This window comes from Macaca mulatta, chromosome 8, assembly GCF_049350105.2.
Source record: "Macaca mulatta isolate MMU2019108-1 chromosome 8, T2T-MMU8v2.0, whole genome shotgun sequence".
Lineage (NCBI taxonomy): Eukaryota > Metazoa > Chordata > Mammalia > Primates > Cercopithecidae > Macaca > Macaca mulatta.
In genome coordinates this window covers 57547457-57554853 of record NC_133413.1, presented here as the reverse complement: position 1 = coordinate 57554853, position 7397 = coordinate 57547457, and the positions used below count along the sequence as shown (strand labels likewise).

The 7397-nt window shown below is 37.8% G+C and overlaps 1 pseudogene; it reads left to right on the top strand.

Moving 5' to 3' along the window:
- The first annotated feature begins 4574 nt into the window (after positions 1–4574).
- Positions 4575–6747, top strand: LOC694444 (mitogen-activated protein kinase 6; annotated as a pseudogene).
- Positions 6748–7397: the final 650 nt, after the last annotated feature.

Genomic DNA, 7397 nt, shown 5'->3' with positions numbered 1-7397 from the left:
CAGAATGTCTATTACAGTTTTCAACACCATGATGGTGGGGATAAGTTCTAAATTAGAGATGAGATTATAGCCCCACACACCCCCTATCAATTCCCTAGCTGGCTTCTTGCCTTGGGTGTCTAATTTGGTCATGCTAATTTAGTCTCTAAAAATATTCTATTTTTCTTGTTAATATTTTCAATTCTAGAAGTTGTTTTTGTTGTCTTTAATTTTTGTATATTTAAAATAAAAGATCAAAACTATCATTTTAAAATATACAAGTCTTGCTTCTACTCCAAAATCATCTAACCTGTTGTTACCCATGATTTTCATTAGTTCCTAGTTGATATCCAGGTATATGTCTAGTGTTTGGGTATATTCCAATTTATTCTTTTTTTACACAATATATACAACATCCTGTACCCCTTGCTTTGATCACTTACAAATATATCCTGGTGACTTTTTATTCTTTCTTTCTTTCTTTCTTTCTTTCTTTCTTTCTTTCTTTCTTTCTTTCTTTCTTTCTTTCTTTCTTTCTCTCTCTCTCTCTCTCTCTCTCTCTCTCTGTGTGTGTGTGTTTAGTTGAAAAATATTCTACTTGGGGATGTGTTGTAGGTTGATGGGCATTAATTGTATTCCTGGGTCTTTTTTTTTTCTCAATGATGGCACACTGAATAAACTTGTGCATTTTTTTCCCTATTTGTGGAGGAATAATACTTCTAAAAATTTTCTAACGATACAGAAAGTTAATAAGCATTATAGAAGAAATAATGTTCTCATTTTATAGTTTTAGAAATGTTCTATTATTTACAAATGGCTCTTTCATGCCCTCAATTTGCAGAACACTTTAAAAATACCAATAGCGGGCATTACAATATTGGTTCATTTGCCGTCCAGGGAGAGAGCTGAATCTTTCTGTGTATTCTCTAAAGAGAAAATGTATAAAGTGAACCTTAAATTTCATTAGGAAATGAAGAACCCCCCATTTGTACTCTAATACTGCAAACAATATGGTTGGGTATGCTGCATTGCAGTCAGACTGTTTCAATTTATATTTATAAATGTTTTCTCTGTATAAATAAAATGACTTTGAGATTCTCTTCTAAATTTGTTGTCAATCTCCTAAGATTTGACATTGAGGATATTATTTATTGCAATTAACCAAGGAGTAAAAAAAAAAAAAAATATATATATATATATATATATATATATATGTATTATTTTCATGAAACAATAGGGGATTTTCTAAATAATCTGATATTTTACTTAGCTATTATAATTCAATTTATGTAGCTTTTCTGCTCATTCTTTGAAGGCATTTTTATCATCCATGAAAATCTGAAATATCAAGGGAAAATATTTCAATATTCTTTTGTCCCTGCAGAGATCCTTGTGCTGCTCCACTGCAAATAACTATGTAGAACAGGCCTTTCAATGTTTTCAGTGCCAGAAAGCAAGTTCCAACTTTTTTATATCATTATTTTTTATTGCTGATAAAACAAATGAAAAAAACTGAATTACTTATTATTATCACTAATATTAATTATCCAATTATCCAACAACAAAATAAAGGTAGTTAAAAACTCCTTTTTATTATATTATGCCATGCTAGAAAATAAAGTATCATTAATAATATGTTTGTGTGTAAGAGTCTACTATTTTCTAGATTGTATTTAAAGCAACAGTACTTGGTTATCAAATTATTTTATTTCTTAGTCATGCAGCTTCATTCTCACTATTTTTATAACTTTTTTCTAAAGAGAACCAAGACTACATAAAAATGTAGTGTCATGTTCATCATTGGCTTTCTAATGAAGACAGCATATGAATAGCAATAAATTTGCATGACACTTAAAGTAATAAGTGCATTTATTTGCTACAAATCCTCTAATGTATACACTGGTCATGTTCCAGTGATGCTTTAGCTCATAGATAAACCCAACACATTTTTATTACAACATAACTAAACTTTTGTGTTTCAATCTAAAAGTAAAATACATCCTGAGAAAAAAGTTTTGAAATAGGCATGTGGTGCCCAATAGCTTAATTATTTGCAATAGGTAAAAACGTGGGGAGAAAAGCTATGTGGATGAGATGAAAATGTTATTTCCAATGATCATATGCAAATGTGTGCATTTTCCAAAGATCTAGAAAGAGGCCTGATGATAGAACATCCAGGTTTAGCTGTTACAGTCCATGTTCTTTTCTAGATCTCCATTCTCTAGGCTGGGTGTCTTGATGATGCACAAGCCAGTGTTCAGGACATGGAGAACCTAAGTGTCTTCCTCCTGCTTCCAGCATTTAATAAATATGCAGGCTCTGGAAACTATGCATTTCTCCAAACCCCATCTAGGCTTTCGTGATTCCAATCTGCTATGGGGCTAGAAATAAACACTGTCCTTTAAAATACAGAGCCAGGCTGGGTGCAGCGGCTCATGCATGTATTCCCAGCACTTTGGGAGGCTGAAGCAGGAGGATCCTTTGAGTCCAATAGTTGAAGACCAGCCTGGGGAACATAGGGAGACCCCATTTCTACAAAATAAAAATTTCAAACTTAGCCAGGTGTGGTGGCACCAACTGTAGTCCCAGTTACTCTGGAGGCGAGGTGGGAAGATCACTTGAGCCTGGGAGGTGGAGGCTACGGTAAGGCAGGATTGCACCACTGCATTCTAGCCTGGGTGACAGAGTGAGGGCCTGTCTCCACAAAAAATTTAAAATTAGCCAGACACAGTGGCATGCACTTGTAGTCCTAGCTACTTAAAAGGCTAAGGAGGGAGGATCGCTGGAGCCCAGGAGGCTGAGACTGCAGTGGGCTGTGATTGCCACACTACACTCCAGCTTGGGCCACAGAGCAAGACCTTGTCTCAAGAAAAAAATTACAGACCCCAAAATATTCCTCCATCCACTTTTCAATTTCCTTTACACTTTAGTTAATGTTATCTTTTGACTCCAGTCCCTATCCCTTGTTTTCTACACATAATTTTGGAGACAAGCAGACAAGTCTCCATTCTTGGAATATACAAGGCACTTTTATGCCTGCTTGCTTTGATTTTAATTGCTTCTGCTTAAATCCCCCCTTCCACCTGCTGCCTCTCATCGCATCTGCATCTGGCCATGTAGTCAGTTCCAGCCAATATGATTAGTTAAGAATGATTAGGAGTGTCCCACCCAGATTTCAAGAAGTGGTTGTGCTTCCTCCACTCTCTTTAGTCTTCTGGTAGGTGGATGCAGAGGTTGAGGAGGCCCTAGGAAGCAGCAAAGTACGGGAAGGAAGAAACTCAGGTTCCAGAATCACTGGGTATGATAACTGCACACCCATTTGCACAGCTACATGAGGCTGTCACATATGCAGTAACAAAGCTCTGTTAGTAAGCCCCTGGTATTTTGGAGTTGATTTGTTCAGCAATTTAAAACACAGAATATCAGTCCACGCGTGGTGGCTCACTCCTGTAATCCCAGCACTTTGGGAGGCCAAGGTGGGTGGATCACCTGAGATCAGGAGTTCGAGACCAGCCTGGCCAACATGGTGAAACCTCTTCACTATTAAAAATACAAAAATTAGCTGGGTGTAGTGGTGGGTGCCTGTAATCCCAACTACTGGGGAGCCTGAGGCAGGAGAGTAACTTGAACCTGGGAGGCAGAGGTTGTAGTGAGCTGTGATCGTGCCACTGCACTCCAGCTTGGGCGACAGAGCAAGATTCTGTCTCCAGAAATAAATAAATAAATAAATAAATAAATAAATAAATAAATAAAAACACTGAATATTGCAGATCCTAGGAGAGGAGGAGGATTCCACAATTTAAACTTGGTCACTTGGTTCTCATGGGTCAGGGTTACATGGCAGCAACTGTGCAAAGTGAGAGCCTCAGAGATGCTGCTGCTGTCAGGACAGCCTGAGACCTAAGCCGACACTGGGGGCTGTCCGCGGGCCCCACACTCTCTCAAGGAGTTGGAAAAGTCCCATTGTATCAGAGTAAGATAGATGGTAGCTTTGATTGTGATTGTGGTGAGCTGGAGCCACCTGATCACTGACAGAAGACATCTTCTGTTAACCAACAGCCACCAGGGCTTCCTGTTGAAATATATAGCAACAAAGAAAGAAAAGAAGCAAAACGGAAATAGTGCTTGCCAGTACCTTAGAACAATGCTGCTCAGGACTAGTCCAACACTGAATGTATCTGTACTGTGAGGAGAATGTTCATAGAAGCCTGTTGTGTGCATATTTATTCACATGTTTGTTAAATGTTATATCATTTAGCACAGTAATCTGAGTGCATAATAGGTCATTTCTTTCCATTTGAGTTTCTTGAGTGTTTTCTTTAAATGTCTGCAGAGTTGCTGCCCCTTTCTTGAACTTTGAGTACTGCAATATTTTTAATTGTTGATATGAGTAGAGCTTTTTGAGCTTTAAGTCTAAGGGGAACTCAACAGGCCTGTTTGGCATATGTAGCGAACATCAAGAAACCATCTTGCTGTGGAACCATAATTATTTTCTTCTCCCTTTTTGAAAGATCTTTCCTTCTGATGCCAAGTTTCTTCCTTGTTTACACAAGTTCAACCAGTTGAAAGGAAAAGGCAATAGTAAGGGTTTCAAAATGGCAGAGAAATTTGAAAGTCTCATGAACATTCATGGTTTTGATCTGGGTTCTCGGTGTATGGACTTAAAACCATTGGGTTGTGGAGGCAATGGCTTGGTTTTTTTCTGCTGTAGACAATGATGGTGACAAAAGAGTGGTCATCAAGAAAATGGTCCTTATCAATTCCCAGAATGTCAAACATGCTGTACGTAAAATCAAAATTATTAGAAGACTTGACCATGATAACACTGTGAAAGTGTTTGAAATTCTTGGTCCCAGCGGAAGCCAATTAACAGATGATGTGGGGTCTCTTACAGAGCTGAACAGTGTTTAAATTGCTCAGGAGTACATGGAGACAGACTTGGCTAATGTGCTGGAGCAGGGCCCTTTACTGCAAGAGCATGCCAGGCTGTTCATGTATCAGCTGCTACTGGGGCTCAAGTATATTCCCTCTGCAAACGTACTGCACAGAGATCTCAAACCAGCTATTCTTTTCATTAATACTGAAAACCTGGTGCTGAAGATAGGTGACTTTGGTCTTGCACGGATCATGGATACTCATAATTCCCATAAGGGTCATCTTTCTGAAGGATTGGTTACTAAATGGTACAGATCTCCACATCTTTTACATTCTCCTAATAATTATGCTAAAGCCATTGACACGTGGGCTGCAGGCTGCATCTTTGCTGGAATGCTGACTGGTAAAACCCTTTTTGCAGGTGCACATGAATTTGAACAGATGCAGCTGATTTTATAATCGATTCCTGTTGCACATGAGGAAGATCGTCAGGAGCTTCTCAGAGTAATTCCAGTTTACATTAGAAATGACATGACTGAGCCACACAAACCTTTAACTCTGCTGTTTCCAGGAATTAGTCAAGAAGCACTGGATTTCCTGGAACAAATTTTTACATTTAGCCCCATGGATTGGTTAACAGCAGAAGAAGCACTCTCCCATTCTTACATGAGCATATACTCTTCTCCAATGGGTGAGCCAATTTCAAGCCATCCTTTTCACATTGAAGATAAAGTTGATAATATTTTGCTTATGGATGAAACTCACAGTCACATTTATAATTGGGAAAGGTACCATGATTGTCAATTTTCAGAGTATGATTGGCCTATACATAACAACTTTGATATTGATGAAGTTCAGCTTGATCCAAGAGCTCTGTCTGGTGTCACTGATGAAAAAGAAGTACAAGTTGATCCCTGAAAATATTTGGATGGAGATCAGGAAAAGTATCTGGAGGACCCTGCTTTTGATACCAATTATTTTACTGAGCCTTGTTGGCAGTACCCAGATCATCATGAAAACAAATACTGTGATCTGAAGTGTAGTCATACTTGTAACCACAAAACAAGGTCATCATCATATTTAGATAACTTAGTTTGGAGAGAGAGTGAAGTTAACAATTACTATGAACCCAGGCTTATTATAGATCTTTCCAGTTGGAAAGAACAAAGCAAAGAAAAATCTGATAAGAAAGGCAAATCAAAATGTGAAAGGTATGGATTGGTTACAGCCCAGATAGCACTAGAGGAAGCATCACAGCAACTGGCTGGAAAAGAAAGAGAAAAGAATCAGGGGTTTGACTTTGATTATTTTATTGCAGGAACTATTCAACTTAGTTCCCAACATGAGCCTACTGATGTTGTTGATAAATGACTTGAATAGCTCAGTGTCCCAACTAGAACTGAAAAGGTTGATATCAAAGTCAGTAAGCTAAGACAAACAGGAAATGACAAACAAAAAGGAATGGCAAATCTGGCTCAATTAGAAGCCCTGTACCAATCTTCTTGGGACAGCCAGCTTGTGAGTGGTGAGGAGGACTGTTTTCTCGTAAATCAGTTTTCTGAGGTAAGGAAGGATGAACAAGTTGAGAAGGAAAACACTTACACCAGTTACTTGGACAAGTTCTTTAGCAGGAAAGAAGATCATGAAATGCTAGAAACTGAGCCAGTAGAGGATGGGAAACTTGGAGAGAGAGGACATGAGGCAGGATTTCTGAATAACAGTGGGGAGTTCCTCTCTAACAAGCAGCTCGAGTCCATAGACATCCCGCAGTTTCACAGTCCAGTTGGGTCACCACTTAAGTCAATACAGTCCACAGGAACACATTCTGCTATGAAACCTTCCCCTCAAATTCCGCATAAAACATACAGCAGCATTCTGAAACATCTGAGCTAAAATATTCAGCAGACATTTATCTTTGAATTATTCAAGAAATGTGTTTTGTCTTTTTTTATTACTAGTGTTTAAGTCATTTTTTACTTGAAGCAGGTGGTGTCATTTAATAAGGATTTTATTAGTTCTTGGTTTTTAAAATCCAGACTTTCTTTTTCTACAGGTGAGATAGTTTTCGTTTTAACTGGCATGCCATTTGCACACAAAAATAAAGAATAGAGCAAAATAATGCAATGTAGAAGGAGACAAAAGGAATGCACTAAGACAAGTAAAGAACATTCTCTCATAGAACAGTGATCTGTTTTACAGGAAACAAATCTTGCCTTAAAATTTACACAGTGAGACTATACATAATTGCATGAAAATATCCTTTTTTTCCTAAGACATTTTTCATTCATGAGTATTTTCAAATTTTTCATATTGTACACATTTCTTAAAACACATAATACCAGCAGCAACTGAAAATGAATGTCGAATTTGGTACATATGTGTTATCTACCTCAAGGTAGCAAGAGTATGTGGCAACACATATACCACCCACAGTGCTTCACAATATGCACTTCTATTTAGCCAGCGTTTATTGTAGTAAACTATTCTTAATAAGACTCATTTGTTGTTTATAAAAGTTCTGTGTTATTGTGAAGTGTTAATAC